The sequence below is a fragment of the Lissotriton vulgaris genome, chromosome 2_1 (assembly GCF_964263255.1).
Source record: "Lissotriton vulgaris chromosome 2_1, aLisVul1.2, whole genome shotgun sequence".
Classification (NCBI taxonomy): domain Eukaryota; kingdom Metazoa; phylum Chordata; class Amphibia; order Caudata; family Salamandridae; genus Lissotriton; species Lissotriton vulgaris.
The window spans coordinates 205741029-205760570 of record NC_141687.1 but is presented as its reverse complement, the minus strand read 5'-3'; the positions used below and the strand labels follow the sequence as shown (position 1 = coordinate 205760570).

The following is a 19542-nucleotide window of genomic DNA, read 5'->3' as shown; positions in this document are numbered from 1 at the left end:
TGAGGCGGGACGCGACAGGGGCACTCCGCGCAGGGGGGCCAGCCCCAACCCCCGGTCAGTGGGTCCAGCGGTCCGCGCCGCGCAAGCCAGGGTCTGCAGCACTGTGGACGACGGGCACGACAGTCCGGAGGTGCCGTAGCTGCAGGCGTCGTATCAGGAGCGTCTCCCTCTCAGCGCCAGCGAGGTGAGTCAGCGATGGCTGGGGGAGGGGGGGGACCCAAGGCGAATTCCTTAGCAGCCGCCTACCTACACAGCCGCCCCCACACGCCGCCCCAGAAGGATCATGGAAGCGAAGTCCCGATGTGGCCTGGGAGCCTCGTGACAGTCCCCGGGATCGCGTAACTGCAGTAGCCGAGCGTCCGTCTCACGCAGCTCCAGAGCGAGAGCCGGGCAGATTTCAGCAGCCCGTAACTCCGGCTCCAGTGCTCGCAGCAGCACCAAACTTGGGACGAGTGCAGAGAACCCCACTTGGATGCAGAGTCCGGTCTTCTGGGGGTGATACGGCACCCCATGGCGCAGGATCTAGGTAGGATTAATTACCAAGGAGCGGGAGCTGCAGGTCTAGGCAGCCATTCCGCAAGGGCGCCCTCTAGCGCCCCAACTTCTGTTCCTAAATCTTCATTAGAAAACAATAACAACGGACGAAGCATGTTAGCTGACTAAACCTTCATGGAGATCAGTCTACTAGCGATTTTTCATTGAATGTCTTTACCAAACTTATGTATGAGTACTTTGAAAACATGGATGCCCGAAATTGTTATGCGTGCTTACAGTGACCTACCTCAGTTTCAGAAGACATCACATACCATCATTTGCCTGTTACTTATGGAATTTCTTATAGTGTACAAACTAGTCAGTTTTATTGCAAAGGACAATTTCAGTATTATTATTCCAACTATGACCAAGTCGTTTCTGAAGTGCCTATTAAAAAGCATTCAAACCCTGTGCCAGATACACAACTTGCTGGAATGATGTGAGAATTATTCAAACCCACTCAAAGCTTAGACATCGCATTTGCACACCAACACAATTTAACATGCCTATTTCATTAGGTAGAAAAGGACTTCATAGATTCAATTGAAGACAGACAGCGATATCATGGGTAAAGTCGCAAATCATATGAAAATTCTACCATGGGCTCTTAGAGAACATGAACTTAACCAGACAGGAACACCAGCTGCAATTGGTTTAGACTGGCAACATAAAGGAAAGCTATGTATGTTGGTTCCTGCTAAGTGACCACACTTTCCAAATTGTAGGTGGTTGGGGATTATATCTGGGAGGTGTAGATCTTGTATTTACAGGGATTCACTACATTTGTGGACAAAATACTATTACAGGCGGCCTAAAAATGGTATGGATCTTGCTGCATGGGAAATGTTTTTCCAGAAATGTATAATCTGGATGAATCTGATGAAACCAATGAAGTAAAACATACCCAGCTAAAAAGGGGCGCTATTGCTGCTAAAATAGTAGGAGACATATTTGGTGCAATAATTCCATCAGTTGGGGTGATACTAAATTCTTACAAGATTCGGAAACTTTCTACAGTAGTTGACAAGCGGATTAAAAGCTGATGGTGCTTGGGAATCAATTGGCAAGGGATTTTCTGCAAGGGGGAAATGGTTTACTAACCTGGGAGGAAGTGGATTAGTGGGACATATTTAAAAACCTGTATTAACAATTTATGCTAGCATATTATTATTAATTCATTCTATCAGCATTTATAGATGCATAAAAACAAGGAAAGAGATGAGGGGTAAAGAGAAAGAGGTAGGAAATAGAATTGTAAGATAGACAATTTGGATATTATGAAAAGACCAAAGCTCTGTAGCAATCTAGACTAAAACTAATGATAACAACAGAACAATAAAGTCAACTCAGATGGGATCAAGATAATTGTTGGAGAGGGAATTACATATAAACTTTTACTGACATAAGAAAGCAAATTACAACATTTCTGAGAGACAATAAATTAAACGTGCACCAACTACACGTTCTTGAAAATATGACAAGACTAGAAAATGTTTTGTTACTGCATCGTAAAAGCATGCAGAAAAAGACGTTGATCAGATTATATAATTCGTAATTTAATATAGACTTTGATTTATTAATCGACAAATTTAGTATATTTTATAAATGAGTGTTAGAAATGTGTAAATGGTGAACTCTCAAGTTATGGAGTTTACTTCTAATCGTTCTTTATTTTCATTTATATGTGTGCATAACAAATGGGAATTAATCAAATATTAAGATTTAACCTGAATATGATGATGAATTCAATTAAATGTATCTTTTATGTGACAAAAAGAAAATAGGTACTAAACAATGTTAATTAATGTTATATTCATGAAACTTTCAGAGATTGTATTTTATAAATGTACTAATGTTATAAGCATAACATGATTTTCTCATCATTTGGTTTAAAATGTTTTTACACGTTAGTACTTTCAAAATGTATTAGTATGTTATACGTGAGTTATTTCGAAACATACTAAATGATTTCAAATGCATCAGAGTTATTGTAGAAGTATGAGATCTTTATATTCTCTTTGAAGATATGTCCAATGAACATATATATATATTTTACATTAAATCAGCTTAATAATTTGGACTTGACTGAAATATGAAGTTCTTGACTTGCTGAGTCTACAGCTTGTGAGAGAATTCCTCAATTTGACCTATAACGTGAAATAGTGTTTTGTTCCCTGAGTTCCAAAGTACTGTGCAAGACATCTTCCTACATTTTTCGTTACATTCCTGAACATCTGCATGGGAAACTGTACTCTTGAATTCGCTTATGTGCTATTTCTAAAGGAGCACTGTTCCGCCGTTTCACTTATGGGATTGCTTAATAACTGCGCAATTGTCCCACCCATTTCACTACATTTTGCCTCTTCCTTATGTCGCCTAACTCTCATCCTATACGAACTGACCAAAAAAAGGAGTGGTCTGATCAGATGTGTTGACTCCAAGAGGTTTCACCCCCCCCCCCCCCCCCCCCCCCCCCCCGGAACTTTAAGAATAGAATATTGACCGACTGAACGAAAGGAGCAAAAGGAGAACAGATTTGAGATTCTGGACTCTGTAATGCTGAGCGATTTTGAGCGGATTGGTAATTGGAGTTTGGTGTGGATGGGTCGCTGATTATCCAATTATGGAGATTTGCAGAACTTTCCCAGCAATCTTGACTTGCTCGATGCTGACTCACCTGGCTTCTTCCTGAAACTGTTGCATATGTCATATGCACCTAGTGGTCTCTTCCTTTGTGAGAGACTGCTTGAACTGGCATGCTTCATGTCCTTTCTTGAACTCTTGAGCTTTGGTATTTCATAAGAATTTGGCCGAATTACCTTATGTAAATTTACTGATGCATAAACAGAAGGAAAGTGTCCTTTTATCAGTTTTTTATCACTTTTACTATAAGGAAGTTGGATGTTTTGAGGCCCATTCACAAAGTCGTCTAAGAGTATGTGAAAGAGTACCACTTCCATAGTACTACTTAGAGTATTCAAAAATTATTTTGCGAGTCAGTCGTAAAATCATCATTTATTACTGTCACTGTTTGATTTGAAAAATTTCTAAATGTCTGTAGATTTCACAATAGTGGACACTTGGACATCTATTTTGTTAGTGGATTTAACAAAGATTTACCCTTTTTGATCTTGCTGTGGTGATGAAGCACATTAAGCCACTTGCTGAGCCTGTAGTTCTAAAGATAGCTGTGATTCCTATTCTGCTATCACCTAGGGAAGACCTCTCCCTAACTCTGCTCATTCCCCTTTCTCTGGTTCATGAGCTCATCTCTTGAACGATTATGCCCATTTCCTTGAGCCTTGATTTGGTTCATTTGAGACTGACACCTTCTGCTTCGAATTTCTCCTTTGCCATTGTTGATGCTTTATTTAGCTTAGGGAAGTTCCTTTATGGAACTGACGTATTCTCTGTTCCGCATCTTCAATTTGATTATGATTTGCCTTTTAATTTATATAATGCACAACTTCAGATTGAATAACCAAATTGATAAATATGCTTGTCTGGTAAACTGTTTTATCAATTGATTCAATCTCATTACTTTGACTAATTTTCTAATAAAAGTCTACGATGTGGAAATTCATCCACTCAGTCATTCTTGTGGTGCCAAATTGGTTCCACTGTAATTGACAATTTGGTGCTGATGCTAGTTCCTTTCATACACTTCCAGTAAGTCAATAACAAAAGGTCTATACGACCTGTGGCACAACCTATTTGACAACTACACCAGAACCTTTGTTATAAGGAAGTACACTGGATCAATGGCTTATGTAGATGAACTGATTGTTAGAACAACTAGGGAAGACCCCATTCATTAGCACCCTGGATCTGATGAAGGGCTATTAGCAAGTACCATTGTGGAAAAGAGCAAATAGAAAACATATTTTTCCATCCCAAAGGACCTCTTCTAATTGTAGGTATAACGTTTTGGGTTACACTGAGACCCTGCCACTTTAATTAGATTATTAGATATAATCCTAAAACTCCATTGTTTTGCCACATATATACATTGTGAGATCTTTTTCATCACCTTTTAGCAGTATGTACAGCTCTACAAACTGCAGGCATTATAGCTAATATGGATAATCACATGCTAGCTGATCTTCAAGACAAAGACTTGTGGGTATACATTTAATTTTTCTACATTTCCCAAGAGAAAAGACAGACATTCTTCTTCAGATCTCTATCTCAAAATCAATAAAGAGGTGTGTGCCTTTTGGCAATTCACAGAGTATTGGAGTATTGTAGATGTTTCTTTCCTCTTTTCCCTTCACTAGCTGCCCTAGTACAATTTTCATACCTAATAGTGGCACTTTAGACCATCTCTTACGGTCCATAGATTTTCAGCTAGCCTTTATCCTCCAGACTAATGCCTCTGGCACAGGATTGGGTGCTGTGCTACTTTAGAATGTTGAAGATAGTCCTAATTGCATCCTCTTAATCAGCCATAACAGCCTTCCACATACAGTTGTTTATGTTATGTTATGTTATTTAGGTACTTGTTAAGTGCGCGGCTACTCCACAGAGTGGCCAGGAGCTGCAAAGACCACGAGACAAACAGAGTTCACACAATCAGTTAGGCCCAGAACTAATGTTGGAAAAGCCAGGTTTTTAGTTGCCTCCTAAAGGCAAGAGGATCCTGCACCTGTCTAAGAGAAAGGGGAAAGCTATTCCAAAGACAAGGTGCCACCACCTAAAAGGATTGACCACCCATACGGGAGTGGAAAAACTTTGGGATGGTCGTCAGGAGCTGTACTGAGGACCTCAGAGTCCGTTGTGCTGAATTCATTTCCTGATGTAAGGGGCCCCTATATTGAAGACCAAGACCAATGCTTTAAAATGGATCCTCATCCGGACCGGTAGCCAGTGCAAGGATATCATGTGGGGGTCATTCGCTCCCTAGGGCCTACCATGAGAATGGCTCTGGCAGGCGCATTCTAGACCACCTGCAAGCGACCTAATAGATAGTCAGGGAGGCCCAAGTACAAGGCGTTGACTTAGTCCAGCCTTGATACAATCGGGGCCTGGACTACAGTCTTCCTATATGAGACCAGAAGCAGGGCCAGAAAATTCTTAACATTTTCAATAGCCCAATACAGGTGCCGGGGGGGGATGGGAACCAACCATTGGAAAAGAATGTTTAGCCATTAAATGGGACGTTGAGTACTTTAGGTTATGGGTTTGTTATATAAATTGATCATGCTCCTTTTACATGGCTGTCAAGGCTTTATGAATGATACATCATTTTGTGTCTCTCGGTTCCTTTCTCTCCAGCCCTTTGACTTTGAGACACATTGTTAGACCTGTCTGGCCTTTTGCGTAGCCCCTCCTATTACTTATTTATTTTGTCCCCTTTTTGCCCCTCATACCCTTTTTATCTTTTTGTGTCCACTGGATTTTTATGGTGTTGTCCTGGGGGATAGATGCTCTTTCGCCCTCATAGTTTTTTACCTGAGGCCTAGGTGCCCTTTTCTGACTAGAAAGGTTGGGCCATGTAAAATGGTGGCTACTAACTGCCACAACTGCCAACTCAGGGACTGGGCCCATAGGATAGAATAGGAAGCATCCAGAACCTTCTGGCTAGTTCTGGACCTTGGGAGCTAAGGGTATAAATAGAACACCTGTAGGGCGACCATTTTGTCTTGCCAGTGAGGAGCAGCTGGAGTATAGGCTAAGGGTCTGGAAGGGGTAGGGCCTTCATAGGGTGGACTACTTTTCAAGGGTTGCCCCCTTACAGGGATCACCACCCCCATTCCTGTAGACCTGACCCAGTTAGTCCCGACCTGCTGACCCTGGACAGGGAGACACCTCAAATGGGGTGTAGGGACTGACCTCCAGCTAGCGGTGAAGCTTAGGGGATCTCAGCTGAGGAGGGCGAGAAGTGAGAAGCACCCCCCCCTCTTTCCTTTGTCCAGTATGAAGAGCTAGATCGATCTTCGCAGGAGATAGAGGTCTGGGGCCCAAAAGCGTGAGACTTTACCTCTGACCCACCCTTCCTCTGTGACTGTGGTGCCATTGGCTGCCTATGTAAAATCGGGACCTCTCACCTGCATCAGGAAGTGCAGCAGGAGTTTACCCCCCCCACCTGTGGAGCCCGAAGTAAGGAGAGTCGGGGCTTCGGTGGGTGGTCCAATAGTCCTGAATCCATTGAGGACGGGCCAGGCGGGGAATCACTGGCGCTGCCGTGAAGGTGAAGTGGAGCAGAGCATAGGGCTGATCGAGCCTGGGGCAACGTGCTTCTGCGCATACTCTCGGCGGTGAACACTTTCCTGTCAGGAGGGGCCTAGGACCGAGCAGGCCCAGAGGTGAGCCACTCCCAGACCCGTCGAGTGGAGCAGCCTCCGTTTCAGGGCTGCTACTCTCCCGCGCCTGCGCAGAAGCGCCGCCGGTGAGAGAATCGTCAGAGGCGGCCAGAGGCGGGATCGGAGCCAAGCACTGGAGACAGACCTAGCGCGACCTCTCCTCAGGGCTGACGCGTGAGCAGACTTTGAACAGGCCCCGAGGTAAGCGCTGTTGGGGACCGGAGGAGGCCCCTGAAGAGAGCTGAACCCTGGGGCCGGAGCTGTGCACTGAGAAAGGCTCTAACAGCCGTCCCAAGTAAGGAGGGAAGTGGGAACTGTTGGGTGCCTAGGTTTTCCTTCAATTCGCCTAGCCACTGACTAGAAACACCGATAAAAGGGGCAGGAGATCGTTTCTGGCACCTAGAGGAATTCTGTTGCAGGACTATAATGAGGCAGAGATAGGATGTGGCTCTTCAGTGTAACTGGGATACTGACACCCGGATGTGGGTTGCCTGTGACAGAAATTCCAATCGGGGTTGCGTGTCAGAGAAACTCTCTGTAAGAAGTTGAAGTGCTAGGAGGCGACAGAACTGAAGGGATCAACTGAGGAAAATTTCTGTTAACACTGTGGAACTGCCTGTTTAGAATGCCTAGGATTTCTTAGGGAATTGAATAGCTTAACTTGCTTAATCTACTGCTCACTCAGTATTTACTGTGTATTACTGCTAATATTCCGGTGGGTAAAGAAGAGTGGAGTTCATATGTAAGTTGATGGAGGAAGTAAAAACATGTCTTTGTAAAGTGATTTCAACTGCATAAAATAAGAGGAGTATAAGGAGAAATAATAGTGTGAGAAAGACAAAAGTGAATCTAATATATTTTTATAAACCAGTCCATATTTTTCCAAAACATTGGTGTAGTGTTGTTTTTGTGTGGAAGTGCATTAAGTTATTACATGGCGGTGCGCAACCTTTACACTTGTGCTTCTAGGAACTGACTGTCTTACCCTAGGCCAGGCTACCCTATGTGATCTGGTAACAAAAGGTCCAACATATTGGTGTCTAGCGGTGGGATCAGAACTGTGGTTGCGACTACTCTGCAGTAACTAAGTGTAATCCACTGACCTACACCAGGAGTTTTCTCCTGGCGGACTTCCTAATTACTACTTTTGTTGTTTTTCAAATTCATTCCTGGTGGTGGGTGGAGGTAGCTTCAGATTGCCCCTTGTAAATCTATTCTTTTTGTGTGCTTGTCCCTGAATTGCCTTTAGCAAAATGGAATTTGCGTTGGAAGAACTGGACACTTATTCTGTAGCCCAGCTTAAGGACTTTTGTCAACAGATGGGAGTGTTCTTTAAGCGCGGTGCCAAGAAGGGGGAACTCCAGACCAGTTTGAGGGCTTGGGTGGAAGCACATGGAGAAGGGAAGGAGGAGGAAGAGGGGACGGACCGGGACACATTCATAGGGGTAGAGGGAATGTTCCATCCTGAGATGGGAAACCTACTACCAGGACCAATGACCTACTCAAAGAGGGGCAGTAGTGTCTCCGGAGGAAGCTTGACCGAAGCGGAACTCACAGACAGGAGGGAGAAAAGGCAAATGAAGTGGGAGTTAGCCAGGTTAGAACAGGAGAGTGAAGAACGGAGGATGGCTCATGAGTTTGAACTAAAAGAGCTAGAACTCCAGGCCCTGCAATTAGGACCCTCCCCTACTCCGAATGGTGGCAGCGAAACCAGAGAACCAACCCGGGAGTCCAGACCCTACCTGCCCAAAGACATAGTTGCCAGCTATAGTCAGGGGGATGACATAGCCAAGTGGCTGGCTGCCTATGAGGTCTCTTTAAGAGCCCATGGGATCCAGGAGAAACACTGGGGGGGGGTTATATAAGTATATGCCCCCCACTGGTCGGGACACCTTGTTAGCCCTAGAACAGGAGAAGCAGACCCACTACCCCACTATGAAGTTAGCATTAATCAAAAAGTTTGGGCTAACCCCGGAAAAGTATCGCCAAAAGTTCAGGGGGAGCCACAAGTTAAGCACCCAGAACTGGGTGGATTTCCTGGACTATGCGAAGAAGGCATTGGAGGGCTGGGTTCAGGGCAGCGAGGTGAAGGACTCTGAGGGGTTATATGACCTTTTTCTTAAAGAGCATCTACTCGAGAAATGTTTTCCCGAGCTGCGCCAACACCTGGTGGACAGCAAGCTGACCAACCCCCGGAAGCTTGCAGAGGAGGCGGACATCTGGGCAAGTACCCGGGTGTCCTCAAAGGGGACTGGAGGGGATTCCCAAAGGGCCGGACAGGGCGCCCCTCAGAAGAAGGAGGGGGGAGATAAAAAACGGGAGTTCTCTAAAGGTCCCCAAAACAATTTCCAGGGAAAGGGAACAGGTTTCACCCCTAAGGCTAACCCGCCCAGAAACTTTCATCCTGGCCAGAGCCAGCAGCCAAGGGTTGTCCACTGCTTTGAGTGTGGTGGTGTTGGACATTATAAGGGAGATGTCAAATGCCCAAAGAGACCACCCCCTCTCACCGGAGGAAAAGCCCCGGGAGTAGCTAGTGTAGCGCTCGGGGAGGAGTTGCCCTTAGATAAGGGGGGTGAGTGGGCGGGTGTCACCTTAGTGTCCCTGGGAGATCGGGAGATGGTTCCTAAGATCCATGTGCCCCCAAATACTACCAAGTATGGGCAATGGATCACCATCAATGGCCAGAGAGGGGAGGCTCTGAGAGATACAGGAGCCAGTATGACTATAGTGAGGAGTCAACTGGTGTCTCCAGAGCAGGTGATTCCCAATGTACTCCACCCCGCCGCGATGGCTGACGGCAGAATGGGTCACTACCCTGTGGCCGAGGTTCCCTTTGAGTGGGAAGGGGTTGCAGGTTCACTTCGAGTTGCCGTAAGCCCTGCCGTGCCAGTCGATTGTCTTCTGGGGAATGACATGGAGCACAATGCTTGGAGAGAGGTGGAATACCGGACGCATTCAGAGATGCTGGGTACACCGGACTGGGCCTGTGTAAGCACAAGGTCTGCGACTGCCCGGAGAGGGAGTTCGCCTGGGTTGGAGCCTGGAACAATGGCCCAACCCGCTGCCTAAAAGGGACAGACCCGAAGACAGGAGAAGCCTGCTTCGGCTTCCACACCCCATGTGACAGATCGGCCACCTGCGGTGGTGGACCAGGAGTCCGTGGAGGGGGAAGTAGTCTCCCTGGAGGACCTACCCATCCCTGCTGAGTGGCATGTGGAGGGAGGGCCTACCAGGGAGGAGTTCTGTAAGGGCCAGAAGGAGTGCCCTACCCTTGAGGGACTGAGGCGACAGGCCGAAGCCCAGGCAGCAGGGAACGTTGCGGGACACTACCACATTTACTGGGAGGACGGACTCCTCTACAGTGAACCCAAGGTACCCTTACCTGGTTCATCAAAGGCCTTGGTAGTCCCGCAACGGTACCGAGCCTTTCTGTTGGAATTGGCTCATGAAATACCCTTGGCAGGACACTTAGGTCAGGACAAGACCTTTGCTCGGCTTGTCCCCCACGTTTACTGGCCTCAGATGAAAGTGGCGTCTGACACCTACTGTCGGACATATGTATCCTGCCAAGCCAGTGGGAAAACAGGGGTGAAGCTGAAAGCTCCCCTGGAACCACTTCCTGTCGTTAGCACCCCCTTTGAAAGGGTGGGCATCGACATTGTGGGGCCATTGGATCCACCAACAACGGCTGGTCACAGGTTTATCCTGGTTCTGGTGGATCACGCCACACGGTACCCAGAGGCAATTCCTCTGAGGACTGTTACTGCACCTGTAGTGGCTAGGGCCCTGGTGGGGATCTTCACCCGAGTGGGTTTCCCCAAAGAAATTGTGTCCGACAGGGGGAGCAACTTCATGTCAGCATACATGCGGGCGATGTGGAAGGAGTGTGGAGTGACCTACCGGTTCACCACTCCCTACCACCCCCAGTCAAATGGACTGGTAGAAAGGTTCAACAAGACCTTGAAGGGCATGATCAGAAGTCTGCCTGAAAGCCTGCGGAGGAAATGGGACGTCCTCCTACCCTGTTTGCTATTCTCCTACAGGGAAGTGCCACAGAAGGGAGTGGGCTTCAGCCCCTTTGAGCTTCTGTATGGGCACCCTGTACGCGGTCCTCTCAGCCTGGTGAAGGATGGATAGGAAAAGTCTCCCAGGAAGCCTCCCCAGGATGTGGTGAGCTACATGCTGGCCTTCAGGAGCCAAATGGCAAAGTTGTGGAAGCAAGCTTCTGACAACTTGGAGGCCAGCCAGGCAGTAATGAAGGAGTGGTATGACCACAACGCTCACCCAGTGGAGTTGGAGCCTGGCCAGAAAGTGTGGGTGATGGAGCCTGGAGAGCTAAGTGCCCGCCAGGATCGCTGGACAGGCCCCTTTGAGGTGTTAGAGAAGAAGGGTAAGGCTACATACCGGGTGGACCTTAAGACCCCTCGACAGCCCCTACGGGTGCTACATGCTAACCGCCTCAAACCCCACCATGAGAGTCCTGAGGTCATCTTGATGATGGTGACTGATGGGGGAGAGGAAGCGGAAAGCGAACCTCTCCCAGACTTGTTTTCGTCTCAGGAAAAGGATGGGTCGGTGGAGGGAGTGATTCTCTCCCCATCCCTAACTCCTGAACAGCGAGAGGACTGCCGCAAGATCCTGGAGCAGTACTCTGCGTTGTTCTCCCTTGTCCCGGGAAGGACGCACTTGTGTACCCATGATGTGGACACAGGAGACAGCCCACCAGTGAAGTGAAAGACCTACCGGCTGTCAGACAAGGTGAAGGCTAGCATCCATGGTGAGGTTACCAAGATGCTGGAGCTAGGAGTTATAGAACCTTCCAGTAGCCCCTGGTCCAGTCCGGTGGTTCTAGTGCCAAAAGCAGCTCCACCAGGCACCACTCCAGAACTGAGGTTCTGTGTGGATTACCGGGGACTGAACTCAGTTACCAAAACTGATGCTCATCCGATCCCTAGGGCGGATGAATTAATTGACCGGCTGGGAGCTGCCCAATACTTGAGTACCTTTGACCTCACTTCAGGGTACTGGCAGATCTCCCTGACAGATGGAGCGAAGGAAAGGTCAGCCTTCTCCACGCCTGAGAGACACTTCCAATTCTGTGTGATGCCCTTTGGGCTCAAGAATGCCCCTGCCACTTTTCAGCGGCTGGTGAATCAGGTCCTCTCCGGAATGGAGGGTTTCTCCGCTGCTTACCTGGATGACATTGCTGTCTTCAACAGCAGTTGGGAGGACCATTTGCAATATTTGCAAGCAGTTCTCCAGGCCCTGAAACAAGCTGGCTTGACAATCAAGGCCAGCAAATGTCAGATTGGGCAGGGGTCGGTTGTGTACCTAGGCCACTTGGTGGGTAGGGGAACAGTGCAGCCCCTCCAGGCAAAGATTGAGGCAATCATGGCATGGGAACCCCCCAAGACCCAGACTGAGGTCCGAGCTTTCCTGGGCCTCACAGGTTACTACTGTCGCTTTGTGAAGGGGTATGGCACTATTGTAGCGCCCCTCACAGAGCTCACATCCAAGAAACAACCTCGACGGGTAGTTTGGACAGAGGCTTGTCAGCAAGCCTTTGAAAAATTGAAGCAGGCAATGTGTGCGGCACTGGTCCTGAGGGCCCCAGACTTCTCTAAGGAGTTCATTGTCCAGACAGACGCATCAGAACATGGCATTGGGGCAGTGTTATCGCAACTCAATGAAGAGGGTCTGGATCAGCCTGTAGTCTTCCTGTCCAGGAGACTGCTTCCCCGGGAACAGAAGTGGAGTGCAATTCAGAGGGAAGCTTTTGCGGTGGTGTGGGCTCTGAAGAAGTTGCGGCCATACCTGTTTGGCTCGCACTTCCTGGTTCAGACTGACCACAGACCCCTTCGTTGGCTGATGCAAATGAAGGGGGAAAATCCCAAGTTGTTGAGATGGTCCATCTCCCTACAGGGAATGGACTTCCGGGAGGAACATCGGCCTGGAGTGGACCACGCCAATGCAGACGGTCTCTCTAGGTATTTCCGCCTTAGTGATGAGGACTCCCAAGGGGTTGGGTAGCTCTCCCCACTTTCAGCTGGGGGGGACGCGTATTAGACCTGTCTGGCCTTTTGCGTAGCCCCTCCTATTAATTATTTATTTTGTCCCCTTTTTGCCCCTCATACCCTTTTTATCTTTTTGTGTCCACTGGATTTTTATGGTGTTGTCCTGGGGGATAGATGCTCTTTCGCCCTCATAGTTTTTTACCTGAGGCCTAGGTGCCCTTTTCTGACTAGAAAGGTTGGGCCATGTAAAATGGTGGCTACTAACTGCCACAACTGCCAACTCAGGGACTGGGCCCATAGGATAGAATAGGAAGCATCCAGAACCTTCTGGCTAGTTCTGGACCTTGGGAGCTAAGGGTATAAATAGAACACCTGTAGGGCGACCATTTTGTCTTGTCAGTGAGGAGCAGCTGGAGTATAGGCTAAGGGTCTGGAAGGGGTAGGGCCTTCATAGGGTGGACTACTTTTCAAGGGTTGCCCCCTTACAGGAATCACCACCCCCATTCCTGTAGACCTGACCCAGTTCGTCCCGACCTGCTGACCCTGGACAGGGAGACACCTCAAATGGGGTGTAGGGACTGACCCCCAGCTAGAGGGGAAGCTTAGGGGATCTCAGCTGAGGAGGGCGAGAAGTGAGAAGCACCCCCCCTCTTTCCTTTGTCCAGTATGAAGAGCTAGATCGATCTTGGCAGGAGATAGAGGTCTGGGGCCCAAAAGCGTGAGACTTTACCTCTGACCCACCCTTCCTCTGTGACTGTGGTGCCATTGGCTGCCTATGTAAAATCGGGACCTCTCACCTGCATCAGGAAGTGCAGCAGGAGTTTACCCCCCCCACCTGTGGAGCCCGAAGTAAGGAGAGTCGGGGCTTCGGTGGGTGGTCCAATAGTCCTGAATCCATTGAGGACGGGCCAGGCGGGGAATCACTGGCGCTGCCGTGAAGGTGAAGTGGAGCGGAGCATAGGGCTGATCGAGCCTGGGGCAGCGCGCTTCTGCGCATACTCTCGGCGGTGACCACTTTCCTGTCAGGAGGGGCCTAGGACCGAGCAGGCCCAGAGGTGAGCAACTCCCAGAGCCGTCGAGTGGAGCAGCCTCCGTTTCAGTGCCGCTACTCTCCCGCGCCTGCGCAGAAGCGCCGCCGGTGAGAGAATCGTCAGAGGCGGCCGGAGGCGGGATCGGAGCCAAGCGCTGGAGACAGACCTAGCGCGACCTCTCCTCAGGGCTGACGCGCGAGCAGACTTTGAACAGGCCCCAAGATAAGCGCTGTTGGGGACCGGAGGAGGCCCCTGAAGAGAGCTGAACCCTGGGGCTGGAGCTGTGCACTGAGAAAGGCTCTAACAGCCGTCCCAAGTAAGGAGGGAAGTGGGAACTGTTGGGTGCCTAGGTTTTCCTTCAATTCGCCTAGCCACTGACTAGAAACACCGATAAAAGGGGCAGGAGATCGTTTCTGGCACCTAGAGGAATTCTGTTGCAGGACTATAATGAGGCAGAGATAGGATGTGGCTCTTCAGTCTAACTGGGATACTGACACCTGAATGTGGGTTGCCTGTGACAGAAATTCCAATCGGGGTTGCGTGTCAGAGAAACTCTCTGTAAGAAGTTGAAGTGCTAGGAGGCTACAGAACTGAAGGGATCAACTGAGGAAAATTTCTGTTAACACTGTGCAACTGGCTGTTTAGAATGCCTAGGATTTCTTAGTGAATTGAATAGCTTAACTTGCGTAATCTACTGCTCACTCAGTATTTACTGTGTATTATTGCTAATATTCCGGTGGGTAAAGAAGAGCGGAGTTCATATGTAAGTTGATGGAGGAAGTAAAAACATGTCTTTGTAAAGTGATTTCAACTGCATAAAATAAGACGAGTATAAGGAAAAATAATAGTGTGAGAAAGACAAAAGTGAATCTAATATATTTTTATAAACCAGTCCATATTTTTCCAAAACATTGGTGTAGTGTCGTTTTTGTGTGGAAGTGCATTAAGTTATTACATGGTGGTGCGCAATCTTTACACTTGGGCTTCTAGGAACTGACTGTCTTACCCTAGGCCAGGCTACCCTATGTGATCTGGTAACAAAAGGTCCAACACACATCATGTGGAGAACTCCTGCTTGGGTCCCTATGACTTACTTTCTTGAATATGATTTCTGCCTAATTATCAGGTCTATGGGGGCATGTGTGATGGCCTCTGTGCCTTTTGGTTCTTACCCGGTTGAATATTGGTTGGGTGGGGATCTGGATAATTCCTGTTGACTCGCAGTGAAGGTGCTAGCGTGATATCTACTCTACCCCTGCCAGCAGAAGCTGGTACAGTGTCTCCACTGTACACCTGGGGGATACCGGGGTTGCATACACCATCCCACAATGAACCACACTTGAGAGAAGAGGTCTATGTTGTGGCCCTTGCCTGCAGTACCAGGGAGGAAAGCGGGGTTGTGAGGCTCCAGAAGGCTGTTATGACTCGGTCCACCAGAAAGCGGAGTGTTTATCATTTAAAGAGGAGGTGTCACCCCTCCCACTGACTTGGTAGCATCACACTCCTAACCTTAAAGGAAGAGTGGTTTCAAAAACACCCTATCAAAGTGAAGTTAAAAAGTAGTATCCAAAACCCTCCTCCCACTGGAAGCACACCAATGGAGGCAGTAGATGGAGCCCTATTGGAAGTCATCCACTGTGCTGACTTAAGTATTCTCTCTTTCAGAAGAATGTGCGAAAAGCCTAGCAAAATGAGGATTGCATACAGCAAGAGGGCAAAAAGACAAGACAAGAGTACCATAGAAACTAACAGCAAGGAGCGTGAAGTTAAAGTAATCCGTACAGATGATGTAGTCAGAGTCCTGGAGATTCATCTCTTCCTATGTTTTGTGAATCAGAAACCCAGGGGAGAAGGGTCTTTATATGGACTTTGATTCAGGAGCCCTGGAGAGAAGGATCTTCTTAAGGATCCTGAACCATAAACCTTGGAGAAAAGGAGAACGTGACCAAGCAGCATGAGAGGGTAGACATGAGTTTACAGCACCTCATAGGCAATAGTATTATATTTATTTATCCTCATTAAAATTATAATGGAACAAAAATAAAGATATTGTCAGTGGTAGTAAGTGAATTGACACTCCTTTTTGAGTAAGACGCCTGGATGACTAAACACATTTCCCTCCATTGAGAGACATAGAATTACACCACAACATATATTGGCATGAAAAGCAGACACTAGAGGAGAAGCTTGTGTGGCGGTGGAGGACAGTGTGAAACAGAGGAGAAACTGTTGCCTGGAAGAAACATGAAATATTGGAGAGCCACGCCAAGGAAGCATGACCTGCCATACAAGGAAATAATGGAAGTCAGTAAGCAGGAAAGACGTGGAGGAGAGGTGGTGTTACCACATAGTGCAGGACTCTGGTTGTGCGCTGTCTGCTGTGGTGGGATGCCATGTGGTATAATGGTAAGTTGGCATCCCAGTCAAAATATTAACCTACTGGCTGGGAATCAGCTGAGCAGTGGATGGCTACTTTTGGTGGACAATTAATTATACTCAAATTACTGAACTAGTGGGAGAGAAAGAGCGAGACAGACACAGAGAGATGCCATGTTACATACAGGCAGGAAAAAGGATGAACAGTAATACATGAGAATGCTGCTGTTGTATCTGGTTTACTGGCAAATAGTACAATGCCAAAGGAAATGTTTTGATGCAGTTAAAAGAATCTACAAATACATGCTACTATTGCGAGAGAAACTGGGTGCTACAAGAGAGTTGCAGATACTTCTTCCAGACTCCAGAGCAGGCATGGCAATGGGTATAGAAGGGCGGCAGACCCAAAAACACAAAAACAGACAAACATAATGTGATACCCATGAAAATGGTACAGAGTGAGATGGGTCATCGGCACAAATGGCTGAGCCCCTGGAGGGGGTGAGGCAGAGACTGCCAACAATTGACCAGGTGATAGCAAGGCAGATGCTACTTTATACTAACTATTCACAGAGTCTTTGAAGACCTTCTCCCTGCAACAAATTGTAACAGGGAATGTCGATTCTCAGGGTTTAACTGCTTAGAGAATCATGATTTTATTAAAGACTAGGAGGCTAGCATTATGCTTAACACTTTATTCACCACTTCTGAGCAGCACTTAAAAGCTTCCTGTAGAACAGTATGTAGTCACAAAACACTCGAACATACAACATATTAAAAGTCCCCAACGTTCCAGTCTGATCCTCTTTTGTTTCTCTTCTCTCTTCTGAACATAATAAACGTTTTGGAAAGTTTAGGGAATACTTGTAATTTTGATTTGACGATTTTGAGTGGGAAATTGATGATTCTGTTATGTCTACTATCCTTTAGAAGGGTTTCGAATGTGAGAGATTTAGATGTTTGTGCTAGGATTTTTAATCCTGAAGTTGTTTGTTTTTATCTGAACAAAAGAAACAAATCAAATTCAGAATCAATTTTCTATCCATATTTTAATGATCATGAAAATGTATGTGTGGTTTGATGTCTAAAAGAGTATTAGAGAAGGACTTTTTGAATGCGTTTCTCCAATGATAACCAATTGTTAATATATTTTAGACAACCTCACAAGGCAGAATCAAGCCCAACACTGGCTAGATGGGTAAAGGAAGTGATGAGGAGTGCAGGAGTGGATGTAAGCATGTTTGGTGCTCATTCTGTGAGGGGTGCTTCTGCTTTGAAAGAGTTTCTGTTTGGGGGTGCTTTGCAAGACATTTTGAGGTGTACTGTTTGGTCTTATGACAATATATTTTGAAATTTTTATTTGAGACCTGTAATTGATGCAGCTTCTTGTTTGTTGGAGGAGCTTTGAACTTGCAATAATCTTAGCCTATGTAGATTTTCCTCAGCTTTGATGGACAGAAAATCTGAATTTTTTATTAAAGACACAAAGGCTAATATTATCCCTCCCTGGTACCCGACCCTTGTTTGGTTATTGTCTTTTCTCTTTTATAGGTCGTGGTCAACAATAAAAGAAGATGGAGGAATTCTGAGAAGAAAGGATAAACTCTCGAATTTGGAAGTAACAAGTTTATGTTCGTGTTTAAAAACTTTGAGCATTTTAAAATGTTGTTTTGTTTGCAGTCCACAAACAAGAAGGAAGATGGCTGTTAGTTCTAGCCTTTTGTCGGACTTGGAATTTTGTTAAAATTCTTTAAAGGTGCTGCTGCAAGTGACGCAATAAAGGAGATTGCAATAATATCAGCCTCTGTGTCTTTAATAAAATCCAGATTTTTTGTCCATCAAAGAGGAGGAAAATCTACATTTCCTTGATTCCTTCTTCACATACTATTTAGCAGCTTACTGTGAATCTGCACAAAACAAAAAGATTGCATTGTATTAAAAAAGTCTTCTAAAAAATGTCTCTTTTCTTAATCCCACACTACAACATTAACATGCAGTTAAACCTTTACAAATTCCAAACTTCTAATATCACCAACACTCAACAGAAGGGAGAGTGGGAGGGATAATGCTAGCCTCCTAATCTTTAATAAAATCATGATTCTCTAAGCAGTTAACCTCTGAGAATCGACATTTTATGTCAAGACAGGAAGTTAGCATTATGCATGTTTAACGTTCTTTAAAGCTTGTTCTGTAACATGTTCCACTGGTCTGAAATAGAAATCTCTAAACACTCTGTCATTTGACCAATTTGCTGCTTTAGGAATATCACTTAAATTTCCTCCGTATTATATGCCTTAGAACCCATTGTCCCACTAATAGAATGTGCTTTAAACTTTCCTAAATCAGCTCCTACCTCACTCATCGTGTTCTTAATCCATCTAGAAGAGCAGCCACTGAAACCCCACATTGAGGTTTCAGATATGAGATCAACAATTCCTGCGCACCTAAACTCACTCATCTTTGATTCATATTCCCTAATGCATCTCTCCACATACAATTTAGGATTATCAATAAATCTTGGATAAAAAAATCTTTCAGACATTGTTTTAGTTATTCTCCTTACTTCAAACAACACTCCTTCTGGATTGAAGTATCTACCTGAAATATCCAATGCCTTCACATCAGACAAGCTCCTAAATGAGATCATTCATAGCAAGGTCGCAAACTTCCATGGCAATTATTTTAATGTAAAAAATCTATTAACTGGCCATCCTTCAAACAGTTTCCAAATCACATTGGCTTCACAAACAAAGGAATATCGTGATGCTAGTGGTTTCCGTAAATGAATTCATTTCATAGCCCCACAAACTAATTGTCCTTTCCCTACTGAAATACCATCAACCAATGAATGACCTGCTGCTATTGCCGATCTATAAAAATTGACAGTCCTATAACTGAAACCTTTCATATACAAGCTAGCTAAAAAAATAGCAATCATAACTTCATGTACAGCAACGGGATTCAACTCCCTCTACACGCTCCAGTGCAGCCATACTTTCCATGCCCTTGAATACCTTTTCCTTGTCCCTGGGGCTCAGGATTCACACAACAACTCTACAGCTTCTCTTGTTAAATCCTTGAATATTTCAGATTTCCTTAAATGATCCAAACTAGAAGGTTGGGCACGCCTGACTCCACTAAAGGATGTTCCCATCCGTCCACATCTTGTAAAAGTCCTCTAATTGCTTTTGCTAAAAATGGATCCTCTAAAGCAAATTCCATCACCGTAGGATACCAAGCTAGAGTCAGCTAGAAAGTAGTCACTAAAACTAATGTGCAACTCAG

General features: G+C 46.2%; 1 long non-coding RNA gene across 1 annotated transcript in view; it reads right to left on the bottom strand.

Moving 5' to 3' along the window:
• Positions 1-19542, bottom strand: part of LOC147729837 (uncharacterized) — a 78108-nt gene that overhangs the window by 39385 nt on the left and 19181 nt on the right. The gene's annotated exons all lie outside the window — the stretch shown is intronic.